Source organism: Chinchilla lanigera, unplaced genomic scaffold (genome assembly GCF_000276665.1).
Source record: "Chinchilla lanigera isolate Chin_1 unplaced genomic scaffold, ChiLan1.0 scaffold00027, whole genome shotgun sequence".
Lineage (NCBI taxonomy): Eukaryota > Metazoa > Chordata > Mammalia > Rodentia > Chinchillidae > Chinchilla > Chinchilla lanigera.
Genome location: NW_004955428.1, coordinates 21243741 through 21261080, shown reverse-complemented (window position 1 = coordinate 21261080; position 17340 = coordinate 21243741). Strand labels below are relative to the sequence as shown.

At 40.3% G+C, this 17340-nt stretch overlaps 1 protein-coding gene and 1 long non-coding RNA gene across 2 annotated transcripts in view; one reads left to right on the top strand and one right to left on the bottom strand.

Annotated features, from left to right (window-relative positions):
• The window catches only part of Synpo2 (synaptopodin 2), a 171045-nt gene that overhangs the window by 62174 nt on the left and 91531 nt on the right, over positions 1-17340 (top strand). The window lies entirely within an intron of this gene.
• The window catches only part of LOC106148762, a 29977-nt gene that overhangs the window by 1820 nt on the left and 10817 nt on the right, over positions 1-17340 (bottom strand). The gene's annotated exons all lie outside the window — the stretch shown is intronic.

Here is a 17340-nt window from a genome sequence, read left to right as displayed (position 1 = left end):
TCACACTTGTGCTTCAGAATCTGTTCCCTTGTTAAGAGGCAATTTTGAACTCTATGGAAAATTAAAGCAATGATGGAAATGACCTAAGAGAATGGAACCATTTACTTCTGGCATGTGGGATGTTTTAAATCCTGATAGGAAATGTTTCCACAGCAGTGTGTGTGTGTGTGTGTGTGTGTGTGTGTGTGTGTGTGTGTTTAATTTTAAAAGGACAGTGTAGCTTGGGAATAAACACGATTTAAATAATAGTGAATAAGCTGGATATCATTACCACTATAGTCCAAATAACTCTCTCGGTTTAAGGCCATATTAATTTTAGGGATCTGATATTTTTGATATTTAGGCTATGTTTGATATTTTGAACAAAGTATAAAAAATTTAAACATGCATAACTATCCAAAAGGAAATGTGTTTGGTTTGTTAACTCTGCAAGCAAAAGAAAAAGAAAATCTTTTCCTTCTATAGAGTTTGTGTAAGAGAGGTTTAAAATGGGTGGTGTTGAACTCTCAGTATTTCCAATGGCGTTTTATAAAAGATGGAATTTTCAGTGTAGTTGATTACACTAATAAGATCCAGGTTGTTAACATTTTGGTTCATAAGAAGAGAATGAAGAACAGACTAGCTCAGTATAGACTAAAGATTAGCACTGAATTTTTTTTTTTTTTTGGTTTATTAGTACATGCGTGTAGTACATAATATTTACATGCCTTGTGGGAGGTTGGTACATGTACATAACACACCTTAATTCCTTTTCTCATGCCTTTTCTCTTCTCTCTCTCTCCCTTCCTCCCATCTCTTGATCATCTTCTTTTTTTGTACATTTTTTTGTACATTTCTTTGTACATGTTTTAGAATGCTTGCATTCCTTGTGTGGAGTTCGTACAGGTTCATAACACACTTTAATTCCTTTCTTCATCCTTTTTCCTCCCCTCCCTCACCCCTCCCTAAACCACTTGATCTCCTTCCTCTCTGAGAATCATCTGTCTCCTTATGTCCTATTATCTATCTTTTATTTTTACTCTAGGTTTCACATATAGCAGAAACCATATGATGTTTAAGCTGTGTGTCTGGTTTATTTCACTTCACATTGTGGTCTAAAAGTGCAACCCTTTTCCTACAAATGATGCAAGTTTATCCTTCTTTATTGTAGCGTAGTACTCCATTGTATATTAATACCACATTTTCTTCATCCATTCATCTGTTGATGAACATATGGGCTGCTTCCAAGATTTAGCTATCATGAATTGTGCTGCTATAAATAGGGGGTCACTTAATTTTCTGAAGGAAGAAAAGCAGTAGTCGGGGCAGAAAATGCTCCAAACCCATGTTCACTGAAATGATTCTTAAGGTTGCACATGGCCAAATTCGCTGGGGTGGGCTGGCTATCCACAGGATTCTGGCCTTACATCTCTGATTCAGCAGGTCAGGGGTGAGTCCAGGAAATTACATTTCTAAGAAGTTCTAAGGCAGTGCTGATACCGCCATCCCAGGGACTGCACTTTGAGAACTACTGTCCTCCCCACACCTGTGCTCCTGTGATCGGAGTTGAGCTAAGGCTCTGGCCAGGGCTTGGGCCCAGTGATGACCCACTGCTGACCCCCACCAGGGGAAGTAAGTCTTTCTCCTTCAAATGTCCAGTTCCTGGGATTATGATATTGCCCACTTTTTCTTCTTATTCCAGGAAGTATTGAATATATACTTTACTTTGTCCTTTCTACCTGGTAGTGAAGGCTCTTTCTTGGTCTAACTGACTGGAGAGTTTTAAAATATCAAAGCCTGGATCCTACCCACAGACAACTTGTGTAAAACTCTGTAAGACCTCAGTATATTTGAAAGCTTGCCAGGTAATCCTAATGTGCAGCTAAGATCAAAGCCACTAAGCATACCTTGGGGGCAGTAAGGCACCTAGGGGTGTGATAATTGGTCTTCAATTGGTTAAAAACATTTTAGTGATTATAGTGGAATGTGGGCCTCCGAAGGGCCACAGTACATAAATAGTATGTAAATAGGCATATAGCATATCTGCAGCACTAGTATTTCATGGCAAGGGTGGCAATTAGAAAAATAATATCACAAAAGGTTTCTTAGGAATGAAATGAAAAAATGAATGAAAGAAAAGTTGAGAAACATTGCCCGAACCGTGTGAGATTGTTGTTAGCTTTTAGTAGTCTGACTTTCAAAATGCACACAAATCTAGTTAAGTGCTCTTGCAATAGTAAGGAAAAATATAATTAAATTGTATTACATGTTGCTGATGCAGCTGCTTGGTGCTTATATGTTACCATGTGAATCCTCAGCACCCTGTGCTTTCTCTTCAGAATATACATCAATATTAGTTTCACTTGATTCTGGCTGCAATTCCATATATAAAATAGCTTATAATGAAAATTATGGTTATGAGTTCTGCAACCAAGATCCATTTGAAACTGTAAGGCAACCAAGTAACTTCACATTGCTTTTACTCTGAGTAGTTCTCAGGTACATTTAAGTTTTTAAAAAATGTAACTACCATTCTATCGAAATAAATCAATGGAAACTAATCTCCACATCCTACTTTGAATAATATTACTTCTCTAAAGAATTCTAGAAGGTTATTATTTCATTAATTTGTAATTAAACAGTCTTGGAGGGCTGGGATTATAGCTCAATGGTACAGCGCTTGCCTATCATGTGTGCCCTGGGTTGTATCCCTAGCACTGTAAATAACAGCAAGCGTTCTAAAGGGCAACACTCACAAAAAAGCATATTAAAATATCAGTGACTACATATCATTTTCCTCTATTTGCAAGGGTTTAGTTTGTTTTGAAATGTATTTGGATTTTGTGTTGTTCAGGTAGGTGAGGCCAACACATCAGTAGATAAATTTTTTTTGTGTCAGTAGATAATTGCCATTAAGAAGGTGGCTTGTTATTTTTCCAAGAAGAGGGTGTTCGTGTTGCTTTACAGACCTGCCTGGGGAAGCATGGCGTGGATCAGGAGGCAGAATAGAACCAGTTTTATTATTGTTGTAGTTCTTACTTTTACTGTCCCCCAACCCCACCAAGAAAGGAACATGGTACCCTAAAGACGAACTGAACTAAAATAAAGTAAACAAAGGCTAAAATTCTAATCTAGCTCTTTACTCCTGGCTGGGCAACCTTGCGCCAGGTGTTATAAAATGCAAATATATATCTACCCTTGAGATAGGAAACAATTGACAAACAAAACATGGGAAACAGATGAAGATTAAAATACCAATGTTTGAAAAACTAAAGCGAATTTCGAGATGCAGCTAAGAGGTATAGCCACAGAGCTTCATAATATTTCACTCCAAAATTAAAGCTCCCTCACAGTCTCAGGCAGAGCTGGAGAGATCCGCTCGTCTGAATTCCTCACAGGGACTGGCTGAGTGCAGGTCCTGAGCACGGTGGTGGTGGGGGTTGCTGCTGGTCAGGAGACTGAAACGCTGATCTGAGCCAGGTCTCCTCTGTCCCTTCTTCCTGTCTCTGTCACCAGGCGAGGCGATTCTCCTCCTTCTGTGGCCACCAGAGTCCCTGCCCGCCTGCCCCGGCATAATTAGAAGCAAGAACTGGAAATTCCCTTACACTACTTTGAGGATTCTTGGGAAGATAGACTGCAGATGCTCTCTGTAGAATACCCAGCGAGAGCAGTAGGCATTTTAGATCAAAAGAGATAAGACAAATTCGTCCAGACTTCATTTTCCACAGTGATTCTTCCTTTTCCTGACGTTGAAATTTAGTAAAATAGGTCCCTCTTACTATCTTGTATATTTTTTTAATATCTGAGATTAACCTTTTTAATTCATGAAAAAAGTGAATGTTCTCTCTGAATCCAAGGTACTTACTATTATGTATCCTGAATTAACTTCAATTGATTTTATATATGATTTTCAGATTCCAGTTCAGGAAATTGGAAAAAATTCCACAAGTAATATAACACTAAATTGCAGACATGAACAGTAACTCTTACTGTTTCAATTGTTATTGTTAGTATTTAGGTTGATCACTTTGGTTGATAGATATTTAATTAGTCACTTTAGATAGAACGAGTTAACACATTCTTCTTTATTACAGGTTCAGGCCAACAAATGCGAATTTAGTATGTTCCAGCAATGATACTAATATTCCGTGTGCTATATATCAAGTATTTCTACCTTACACACTGTGCCATGTGTTTTACAAACCTTTATTTCTATTACTGTAACCACCCTGGAGTTATTATTTTATTTTTATAAAGGAGAAGATTTTAGCTCAAAGAGGTAGAGTAATTTTCCCAAAATTATAAATTGAGAGCTGTAGATTTGGGATTCTAAACCAGAATCTTGAAAATCCCATATTCTTTCCTTTAAAGGTGTCTTTTTGTCCTTCTTGGCGAAGAATCCACTGTATTTGCCTCAGAGGAGTCAGCACTCTTGGTCAGATTCTATGCTTCGAGCTGGGTAGTGATGGATTTGTCTTTATCATGCTGTGCCCCATGGCCCAGCACAGGGATAGCGTGGGTAAACTACTCACCACTTGACTGATTAATGAGTAAAGACATATGATTCTCAGAAATAAGTAACAAATATTATCAAAATGTGATCATCTGTAAGACCCAACCTTTCTCCAACCACGCCCTTACTTTGGGTAATCAAAAATTATAGCTGTGCACTCTACGAGGCTTTTGAACACTGTACTATGTAGAATATCTGTAGCTGTATTTTTAATTTGCATGTATAACTGTGAATTCCTCAGGTATATTAGAGTTTCCGAGGAATTGGTACAGATTGCCAGGGATTATCCAAGTGAAGATCATAAAACTGAGCATGAAAATCGGAGCATGAAGTTGGGCATTGATGAGCTCCGGGGAGAGCCAGGGATATTGATCTGCCGTGGTCCTTTCCTGTGAATTCTTTCTTGCAGTGCTAGAGTAATTGACAAGGAACGGATCAGAGCGCAAAAGGCGGAACAGAGCTGGTGTCCCTCTTTCCCCCACCTGCCCGCTGCCCGGCCTTTGGGGATTTCCGCAGGTCGGTGTGTGTCCGTCCCCTTCATGCCTAGCATGGCACGCGTCTTCAGTTCCACACCGAACTCCTTAGCATTACCAACTGCCCAGGTCCTTCTGCACACGTGGGTTTTACAATGTGATATCATAAAGACACATTTTTAATACAGCCTTTAAAATGCTTTAAATGTATAAGTTTTATTAGTCATATTTTATGGTTTTTACATATCTTTAAAACAAAAAAGGGTATTCTAAAACCTGATAATTTTCCTTCAGATGTACATGTAATGTTTTTATTATTTAACAGTAGGATGTTTCTTTTTTGCTAATTCCAGGAAAATTATTCACAAGGAAAATCCTAAAGCTTGCTTCAAGCTGCACACACGGTAATATAAAGCACAAAATTTTATGTAGGCTCATCATTGCCAACTAGGGAATATGGATGTGTCAGATGTGAAAAAAATGTTTGACCTAAAATGGGCATGTCTGTTCTGGTGAAAGTCTTGACCAAAAAGTCAATGTTCTGCCCACGGCTGTCTCAGGAGAGCAGTCGCGTGCCTTCAGAAGAAAGGACTGAGGTGCTGCTGTAACGCCGGGCATAATTCACAAATTAAACTGAGCTACAGAGGAAACACATACCCTTGAAATCGATGATATTTTTACACTTTCCTGGCTAGTTCAACTGTCCTTATGTGGATACAGCTTGACCTGGAAACCCTTGTATAATATATATCCGTGCACTGGAAATACGTAAGGAAGAATAATAGCTAATATTTATAAAGCACTTGCTATGTGCTGACACTGTTCTGAGTAAATCACGCATATTAACTCCATTAATCCTAACAAATATATGAAGGAGATATAATAATATCCTGGGAAAACAGGCATAGGTAAATACACTGTTCACTGTCACACAAGTGGCAAGTGATAGCTTATACCCAGCCCGTCTGGTTCAAGATGCTATGGTCTTTACCACCAAACTGCTGTCTCAGAGAAAGTATGACCTGATGGGAGATCCAAATATAAGTGATAACTCAATTCAACAATATAATGTGTCCTTCAATAGTGTGTCCTTGGATGGTACACAGGCTCTGAGACAGCAGTAGCTGTAGATTTAGAGGATATGATTTCCTTTTGTTTTACTCTGGAGTGAGGTAACCAGGGGAAGATTCTTAGGAAGAGAATAAATAAATTGAAAGGACTGGATGAGAAAAGCAAGAACAGAAACTTCCAGGTGGGAAGAAGGGCACAAATGAATGTGCACAAATAAAAACACAAAAGCTTCATCAGGAAAGTAGTGGAAGACCAGTGGAAGACCAGTGGAAGACCAGTGGAAGACCAGCCCGGACCAGAGCAGCAGGTTCAAGTAGAGAAAAGTCAGTGTATTTGGAAAGGTTGCTTAAATCTGGATGTTACATTGATGTGACTATCAGGGAAAGAATTTGGATTTCATTTCATAGATAAGGCAGAGTTACCCGAAGAGGTCAAGAACAAGATTGAAAAAGTAAAAAATAAGTGTTTGGGGAGTGTTAATCTGGCAACCATCTGCAAGAGAAATAGAATGGAGAATAAAAAGGAAGAGGTTTGTACATTTTCCAAGATGGGGTTCTGGAATTCAATATAGATGTGTTGAATAAATAAAAAGGGAAAGTATAAGTTCCAGAACTGTTACCAAGGGAATGTCAGTAGGATTGGAAAGCTACAAGAAAACCTCAGACTACTTGAAAGGTTTTAAATCAGAGTAAAAGAGTAAGATAGAATCCAAATGAGGAGAGAAATAGGGGATGAGAAGACACTGACTTCGCAGCTCTGGCCTTAGAAGAGGTGTGATTTTGAAGAGAGACTCAGGGATTGATAAAACCTTAGGTGATACTGTGTGTGAGAATGGGAAGGAGAAGGAAAGTCCATGAAGGGAAACAGAGATCCTACCATTAAAATAGAGGTCATGGAGAAACTGGATAGTATAAGCGTCATGGAAGTACATGATTTCAGGAAATAAATTGTGTTCAGTGTTTCAAGACTTGCAGGGAGGGAACGGAGAACAAAAACACAGGACAAGATCACTGACTGTGCGCTCACGTCGCACAGCATGCACATAAGCAGGCACAGCTTCATTCTCCTGCTGTTAATTGTTTTAATTTTGTTGAAATTAAAGTTATTCTCCACAAGGTAAACATGCCGGAGCCAATCAATCAGTGTTGCTCCCTGCACACCTCCTGTGCGTGCGCATATGAGGGAGGAAAGCTCGGCAGAAGTGACAGAGGCAAGTGTTATACATGAAACAAACTACTTCCTCAATCCATCACAGCTAAGTCTGGGAAGTGACCTGTGTGGCCATCCACAAATGAGTGGATGAAGAAAATTTGATATTTACACACTATGCCATTTAAAGACAGATAAGATTTGAGTCACTTGTAGGAAAATGAATGCACATTGAGATCATAATGCTAAGTGAAATAAATCGGACACACAAGCTTGAATATCACATGGTTTCTCTTATATGAGAAACCCAAAGTATAAACAAAGAGCAAAATGAAGATAGAGAATAGGAAGTGAGGAGACAGACGTATCTCAGAGGAGAAGGGGACTAAGAGATGAGGAGAGGGGCGAGGGAGAGGAGGGAAAGGGGATGAAAAAGGGAATTAAGGCGCGTTACGCACCTGTACCAACTCCACATAGACATGTAAACATTATGTATTGCACATGTGTGTGAAAAAAAGGAAGGGGACCAAGAAGTGGATGCAAGGAGGGAAGGGAAAGGAGACGGGGGAAAAAGGAATGAAGGTTTTTTTGTACATGTACTAATTCCCCATAGGAATATAAAATCATGTACTAATAAAAAATACAAAACAATAAGTGCTTTTTGGACTATAGAATTCTCAGCTCTAACTTCCTTTTTCTTAGTACGTGGGAAATAGAGACAAGAAAGTGCTACAGGGATAAGAAGTTATGGTGTTGCATAATCACAAGAGTGTACTGGAAAATCTCTTCCATATAATTCAGAGTCCTTTTGAAATTGGTCTTTATTTGGAGAAATCATCCCTCATAAACATAGACATTTTCTGCCAAGGGAAGATCACTGTGACCTTCTGTCTTGGTTACTTTTTTTCTCATTGCTGGGGCAAAATACTTGACTCCCAAAGTTAAAGAGGGAAAGGTTTATTTAGCTGACAGTTCATAGAGGTTTCAGTCCGTAATCAGCTGGCTCCAAGGCAGGATGGTGTGGCACAGGGGCAGCAGTTCATGGCAGCAGAAGACAGCAAAGCAACAAGAGCAAAAAGGGGAGCAAACCTCCTTTCTTCCCTTTAAGCAGGCTACCTTCACCCCCGGGTGAGTGTAGCACTCACATCACCTCCCTGCACTCCTCTTGCCCAGAATGAGGATATTTCCAGAGTGAGGACCCTGGCCCCCTGATGGCTTGTTCAGTTAAACTTTTAAACTTCTTGAGTTGACACACTATATAAACCATTACACTTTCCATGACGTGAACCTACCAGATGCCTCTAGCTTAACAGAATTCTTGAGAGTTAGTGATAAAAGAGGTGGACTGGGTCCTGCCAGCATGTTCACCCATGAAATCAGGGGCCACATTTACCTTTCTCCAGCCTGTGGCCAGTAGAACCTTATGGGTAGGAGTATGTGCTTAGCACTCAGGTGGGTACTCAAATCTCAAGTCTTCCGTTTTCCAGAATTGTGATTTGGAACATTTATCTGCCTTGTCTTTACTGTCCTCATTTGTAAAGAAGGAAGTGTAACTCTACATCAACGATTGTTGTTAAATGCTCTGCTCTTGTGACATATGATACACGAAGTTGAAAGAACAGTGATTGTCCTATTCAGTCATGAGGCTTTAACTGGTATCAGAGGTCTCAGTCCTTTTGCTGTGTAATACGGTAATATGATGCTCACATCTTCAAACTTTTCTGGAGCCCTGACATAGCCACTTACATCTCCCCTCACAGCAAACCCATGGCTAGCTGTGTGCAGCATTACACCAGTCTCGCAGAAGCAGAAGCCTCAGAGAAGGGCAGACAGTTGGTCCAGTCACAGAAAGAGGCTGAACTGGAACCCACAGCTGCTCACTGCCATCAGAACCTGATGGGAAAAGCCAAAACACCCCTCCACTTCTGTGCAGAACACAGTGCAGAGATGAGCTCATCCCCTAGTCACATAAAAGAGCTGCTTGTTGAACTTTTGACTTTTGGCAAGTTGTGCATCATTTCTTGGCCTCAGCAGTTCCTTGACACTTCTGCTTTAACTTTTGTTTATCAGGCACTTTACTCTTAGCATTCTTCAATAATGAGCATTGTTTTCACCCTTCTCTCATCTCAAAAAATGTGGTTTGTTGTGCTCCCACTAATCTATACTCCTACTTACTTGAATCTGAATATTGGTTTTGTTCTGTGTTGCATGTATGTTGGGGAAGGGAGGCAGCATGGAGAAGTGCATGTGGAATTTAATTGCAAATATTTTGAGACATGTAATATTCCTATGCATTTTTAAATTTTAAGTATAAAATATACTTATCTTTAGCTTTGTATATAATGCTAATTAATTGAACAGTCCATTATTTTATAAGTTTTATACTTACTTGGGAGCCTTAAAGACCCGGACATCAGGTCTTGGTCATAAATAATTTTATTTACCCATTAGGACTTCAAAGCAGGTAGGCACAAGAAAGGAAAATGGAGTAGGGACTGTCGAAAGTACAAGTACGCGGTTTCTGAATCCATTTACTATGGGTGGGGCAACTGTGCCCTATAACTCACGCACAGTTGTATGAATATATGGAAATTCTAGAAAATTCTGCAGCTCCTTTTGCAACCTTCAACCATCTCCAAAACGCACTTCTTCCATCATCATTTCCTTCTGGAACTAAGGTGACTGATTTAGAAGTTGAACTTTTCCCTCAAATGACTCTCCCTAGAGTTTTTTAAGGTTAAATCCTGCATTACCTCTCCAGCCCCTAAGGAATCCATGTTTGATTCTTTTGGTGGGGAGCCAGGAGTATAGAGGAGCCAGTGTTCTTGCATTCTGAGGTCATAAATTCAATTTTACTTCCATTTAAAATGGATTTCTCCAAGGTATCACTTTTTACACTGTCAGGTACCCTTACATTTTGATTTTACTTGATACATTTCTGTTGCGAGGATTTTAGGGTGTTTGTTCATCAGTAAATAAAGCTGAAATGCATTAACTATTAAATTATGGTAACACTGAGTCTACTACCTCAATGAAGAGACCATGGATATACTTGCCCTTGGAGCAAAGGATCACCTGCATCTGTAAGATGTGTCTCCTATAACCATTGCCCGGCATCAGAAGTAAGCAATTTCCTTGAATCATTAGTTTTGTACCCCTTTCCCTTCACTGACTAATCATGGAGGTTGGAATCCTAAATTTAACTTTGAAAGTTTGCTGCAAGTTCCAAAGACTCTGCTAAATAGATTTCAAATGTTAGCCTTTTTGAGCTTGGGAATGAAGAATTAAAAGAGTGATGCTTGAAGTTATTAAAAACTTGGCACAAAATAAAACAGGTTATTATTTTTCCTCTCTCTTTTTCCATGCACTCACCTAAAGCAAGAAATGTGTGGGTGATTACCCCAGAGTGTTTCCAATAATCCTAAGGCAGTTAAATGGCATGGACAATGTGCTTTTTAAGATCTTATTAAACATCCAATTCAATTTAAGAAGTTTTGTTTTGTTTTTTTATTATACATGCTCTGGGTAAATCCAGCACAAAAGAAATCCGGGAGATACAAAAGGAACATGAACTGCAGGCCCTCGCTCTGACCATCTGTGACCACTGTATGGCCTGCCATACTTTTCTGCTTCCTCCTCCTCTACCCACTTTTGTCTATTGGAGCCGCTGAGGCTTCCTCTGCCACTCTTTTGTCTCCTCTGTCTACATTCCCACCTTAGATATGTTTGGTTGAATGATGACCCACAAAAAGATTATGTTCATGTCTTAATTTCCAGAATCTGTGAATCTTATCATTTGGGGAAAGATGTCTTTGAAGATTTAATTAAGTTATGGAATATAAGATGAAGACATCATACATTATTCAGGTGGATCCTAAAGCCAATGACATTTGCCCTTAGAAGAGACACAAGCTTGATGGATGAAGAGGGGAAAACAAAGTGACCACAGAGGGAGAGCTCAGAATGATTTGGCTAACAGGGCACAAGTCAAGGATTACAGAAAGCCATCACAAGTGAGAGGACCTCTCCAAGTGGAGTGCAGCCATGCCAATACCTTGATTTATGGTTTATGTTAACCAAGACTACGAGAAAATAAGTTTACATCACTTAAAATTAATAATGTACAAACTAGTAATTTGTTACAGCGGCCACAGGAAATGAAGGCAGTGTTTTCATAGTGTTTTCAAGTCTTTCGTGTCACATTCCATCAAGCAGGTGCCTCATTAATTTAACTCTCCAATCCTGACTTCTCATACACGTTCTTATATCTGTGACAGGTAAGCTGGATTGTCAATTTGATTGGCCTGAGAGCCACCCAGAGGACTAGGAAAGCACACTGCTGAGTGTGTCTGGGTGAGTCATGGAGGAGCGATCTTGGGTACTGTGTCTGGTTGCCGGCCATTCCTCTCTGGCACTGTCCCCTGCTCTGTTTCTTGGCTACATGAAGTGAGCAACTTTGCTCCATCACGCCTTTCCTCCATGGTGTTTCTGCCAGGGAGCCAGCCACCCATGGACTGATACCTCCGAAACACTGAGCCAAATGAAACCACTCCTCCTTTAAGTTGTGAGTGTTGGATACTTTGTACAAGCAACAAGAAAGCTGAGCAGTATACTATCTAAGAGCCTACTTGACTTCTCCTTTTGGCTAACAGACATCTCAAATTTAATATGGCTAACAGAAGCCTTGGTTTCCATTCCCGTACTCACAAATCTCCTTCTAAGTCTTCCTCATTAATAAATGGTCCTAATAACTCAGGCTTTAGACTTATGTACTTCCAACTACTTCATGGTTCCTGGAGATAACCTAAGCATCACATGTGCATCTTTTCTCTCACTCTCCATCTGATCCCCAAATGAATCATCTTGGCTTCTGCCTTAGTCAACACTACCAGGACAGCTTTCTGAGCTCCTCCCTGCCCCTAATCTTGCCTCTTTACACAAAAGCCAAGAGAGCATAAACTTCCTAAAGCACACTCAGATCTTGTCATTCCATGTCGAAGATGTTGTGGTAGCTTCCCATACCCTTATAATTCATTTCATTTTGCTTGCAACAGTGGTTACCACTGAGGGCTATTTTTCTTCCCAAGGATATCTGATGATGTCTGGAGATGATTTTGTTTGTTGCTACTGGCATGTAGTAGATAAATACCAGGAATGCTGCTGAACCTCTTATATTACACCCATGAGCTTATCCTGCTCCCTGACAAAGAACTTCCTGGCCCAAAATTCAGTAATGCCATGGATAAAAAGTCCAGGCCTACAAACTCCAGGTGAACTGAGCTTCACTTTGTCCTCTAGTTTCATTTCCCTCTACTCTTCCTCATTTTTACCACTTCATACCCTCATTGGCTTTCAGTTCATCTCTCAAACATGCTAAGCTGGTCCTCACATCAGAGCCTTTGAAGACACTCTCCCTTGGATTGGAGTATAATTTTCCCAAAACCCTGCATCTCAGCATCACCATTATTCAGATGTCGATTCAAATACTATCTCTTGAAACCAGGAGTGGCCAAAGATTTTTACTAAAGCAGCCTCCACCTTACTGCTCCCAGTTACTCTGTTACCCTCTGTATGGGCCGTATTGGTATTTTATCTTATATTTTATGTGTTTCCCTTCATAATGGCATGTTTCTCTAAGATTTTTCATGTTCTTTGCTGTCTGCCCACATCGAGACAAGTATCAGGCACTGAGCAAGTGTTCAAAGGCATCTGTCAGGCCCCTGACATCACTGTAAAGCAATAGAAGATAGTTAAGTACTTCTAAAATGTTTGGTGCCAAAAGTGATGCAGTTTGTCATCAGGAAGGCAGGTGTATTTGTAGCCCTTGTCAATTTCCAATGTGTTGCTCTTTGGGTGTTTCTGCCATTTGAGGATCCTCTCCACTGACAGAGCGAGTAGCTGGATGTTCAGCACATCTTGTTCACAGGAAAGTTGTTTTGTAAATATAAACTTATTCTGGAGAACAGGGTTTCAGGTAGTAGTTACTTGGAAACCGATTGTAGTTTGTAAAGCATCCACATAAAAGCAATGGATGAATTCCTGAGAAATGACAAACTTGCTGGGACTGCTTTTGAAGAGAAAAGCCAAGCCAAGAATTTGCCCTGAGAGAACCTTCTGCTAGGACTTACAGGAGAAAAAGGAATCATCAAATGAAAGAGAGAAAAATGATTAGAAAAGTAACACAAGAACAAAGTGAAACAAAGCCTGAAGCCACATCATAGTGGGATAGAAGGCTACCAATTTATAAGGGAAGTATTATTAATGCATATTCGATATTTTCTGATTTTTAAGTGTAGATGGTCATTGCATTTTTCCATGAAAAGGTAAAATTTTCCAGCAAAGCAAAATGGATTTATGCATACATTTAACAGAGACGGCAAAACTGGGGACACTTGGAATAATACAATAATTATGAAAATATTCAGTTATTAATTTCTAAAACAATGGTAACCATGCTATGAAACTTTTTTAATTGTAGAGAGTGTCAGAATAATCATCAGGCTCCTGATTTTTCTAATATCTCTTTGACTTACTGGGAGAACTTTGATCATTTCTAATAGTTCCAAAGTTTTGGAAGTAGAAGTCATTTGTTCCCCTGCATCCTGTGTTGCATGGTTGAGAAATCTGCCAAGGAAACTGGCAAAATTAAGAACTGGCAAAAGCTTCCATCTGCCCCAAACAGAGCCGGTGCCATTTCCATGTTTGGAAATGGCTTTCTGAGCTTATCCATGTTTTCTTGGCAGGTCATATATCATTGGAGAATGATGCACGCATTTATCTTCACCACCCATTAGCCATGATCCTGGTGTTGGGGAACGTGATCTGTCCAGAATCTGAGGGCAGATAAGCTGAGGACCAAGTTAAATTGTGGGTACAATTGTATAAGAACTACGCTGTATCCACACATTACTGAGTTTGCCTTGTGGTGTTATATTTTGTCCCATAACATGCAGAGAAATGGGAAGAGAGATCATCTTTTAAAGGCATACAGAAAGGGAGAGTCAAGCATATTTGGGGATGAACTCGGTTCATTGCGTTTGAATCTATGGAGGGACTTCTGTAGCAACTTTAGTGAGAGAGTAATTTCTTTTTGCCCAAAGTCAGGCACTTTTCATAAGGCATCCTGGGAAAATATGTGTCCTGTTAGATCATTACAGTCAGTGTACAAACCAGTGGTCCCTCTCCTAAACTTTCAACCTACCTAGTGTTTCAAAGATGGATTAATTAAGGGCATAGTCATACAGCCCACCAGACTAAGTACTCATCTTGCCTGACTTACCAATCTATGTTTTCAGTAATGGCTATTTCAATGCTGAATAAATCTGTTACAGTAATGAAAACTTATGACACTGGACTTTTATGTATTTAGAACTGGCTCTAAGTTTTCTTTTTAACATTTTGCATCTTTAACTTTCTAAGAAACATCATAATTTGTTTGTCACTTGATCAAATACACAGGGGAATGAGGATCAACTGACTTTTTTATTAGCATTATTAAATGTTACAACATTTCCATTCTCTTTAAAATCTTTATTGCAGGGATACACCCTCAGATCCTCTGATTTAACAGCCTGCAATAAGCTTTTTGCATAAAGTCCTGGGAAAACTCCTCCTCATCTTTAATCACCGCCTCTAGGAAAACTCAAAGTAGCATAGAGGCCCGAACTGTTCTGGGTTCACTCTGTCCTTGAAATGAGGACATCTCAAACCCAGGGCTGGCCAAGTGATGGCTCCCACCGAGATGGGCTCGCGGCCACTAAGGTGTGTTTGAGCCTTGCTAGAGAGCAGGGTCACGCATCAGTGCCTGCCCCGGCCTTTTGGCTGCACATCAACCTAATTCTAGCATATGGAGCAAGTCCAAGGGAAATTTCAGGGAAAAGAGAAAAATGACAGATAAAAAATGAGATAAGGAAGAAAGCATCTGAGGAAACTTTCGGCTTTTTTATATTGGGGCTTCGTACTTAATTCTTTCTCTCTCTCTCTCTCTCTCTCTCTCTCTCTCTCTCTCTTTCACTTAATTCTTTCTCTCTCTCTCTCTCTCTCTCTCTCTCTCTCTCTCTTTCTCTCTCTCTCTCTCTCTCTTTACTCCCACCTCTTTCCATCTTTCTCTCTCATTCCCTCCTTCTCTCCCATTTTTTTTCACTAATCTTCAGCAGCTCCTAAGGAAGAAAATCTATATGATTAAGCCATTCTTGTGTTTGTTCACCAAATATTAACCCTATCTCTCAGATACTGCTTGGAGATACAGATGTTCGCAAAAATAAGAAAATGCTTGCCTTCAAAGAATCCACAGTCCAAAGGGCTCACACGCAAGACAACCCTTATGTAGAATGCATAATGTGCCCTAGGTGTTAGCTGGGACCTCCAGGCCCTGGAACTCTGGATAAGATTGGGACAAAACTCCCATTTCGTTCTTTTAAAACCCAAAACCTACTCCCAAGACTCAGCTGTGCGCACAGCCAGTTCTGCTCTGATTTCCTGCTTTCTGATGTATTTTGCATCTTGCAGTTTTAAAAGTCTCTCTTCTGGCTGAAACCCAAGCTTGGGACATAACTCCTTCCCTTTGCTCTCCCACACCCCCTGTCTGCTCCTCCGCCTCCTGTACAAAGCAGTCATGAAAACAAGGCTGATAATGTCTTACAAAAACTTGGACTGACAGGGTTTGGGTCACGGGAGAGCATAGTAATAAAGTTCAAATGACAAAGTGCACATTCCTCCGTTCCTGTCCTACTCCCCCACCACCAGGGCCTTCTACTGTCGGCTTCATCCCATGTAGTGCCCAGACTTCTGCCAATCTCCTCGTCCTACCCTAGTTCTCCTGCTCATGCCAACCCTCCTGCATTGCCTTCTACCACTCCCCTAAGTCCCAGCTTGAGGCTATTCTTGTTTGCTCTTATGCAGAGTAACTCATTTCTTTTCATGCATGCTCAGAATTTAAATCCAGGCCCGTTTCGTTCATACTTAAATCTATCCTGGAGCTCAGGCAAGGGGTTTTTAATTTTCAAAGATTTGGTCTCAGTTCCTTGTAGAATGCAGTTCTACCTTGGTTCCATAATAATTTCCCTCCTGTACATGTGCTAAAATTTATTTGATATCTTCTAGGTGTGAGGCATTGTTCTAGACACTGGAAATGAAGCTGTGTGTAAGATTTACAATCCACAAAGTATGCACAGGGTATTATGACATAATAGGATGCCATTTCATTTTTGGGATGAGAGATTTTTGCAACAGTTTAGACAGAGGAACATTTACATGGGGCACTAGAATTAAAAAAAGGAAACAGAAAAGGTAACATATTTGGGATTTCACCCATGAGCTCTCTCTCTAGCTCCTGCACCTCCGCTCTGCAGCAATACCCTTAGGCAGAACTGAGCTATGACCTCTCTGGAGAAGGAAAAGGCAGAGGTTCCTCCCTTTCTCCATTTCTGGGTGGCCTTGATAGACTCAGAGGCTTGTTTGAATTGGTTACTCTTCCCCGGGGCCCTGAAGCACAGCTCCTTGGTGCCCACGGAGATCACAGAGAAGGAACTTCTTTGCAATCTGCAATCTGGCTGTGGAAGAGAAGCCAGGAGGTTTGATCATAAAGAGTTCTGGGGATTGGGATTGGATCCCAGGGCCCCTGCTACTGTTCAGGCAGAATTATGAGGAAAAGAGAGACAAAGGGGGAAAAGAGGGAGAAGGAAGGAGAGAGAGACAGAGACAGAGACACAGGTACTGAGAGTGAGAACACGAGCACTACTTCTGGAATGTTGTGTTCAAAAGCCGGGATGCTCGTTTGGTGAGTGAAAAGTTCCCTGCACCATCCCCTTTATCCGGGGCATAACCTGAACAATTGGTGGCCTGGCTTGTCCCTCGTTGTGTAGATTATACAAATGTAGGTTGGAACAATGAGGTTCTTACAGTACCTGATTCCAGTGGTAGACCTGAAGCATAGATTTTCCTTATGAAAGTCTGAGTGACTTGCTAATAAAATGATAGTGTTTCAGGAACTGTTCCTTGCAGTAGGTACATCTTGTCCCTCCTTAGTTACTTTAAAATGACAGCAAAAGTATTTAACCTTCACTGAGCAAATTGATATGTTCCAGACTGTGCACTAATAGTTTGCAAAGATTAACTCAATGAACTATTACAATCCTCTACCATGTAAGCATTATT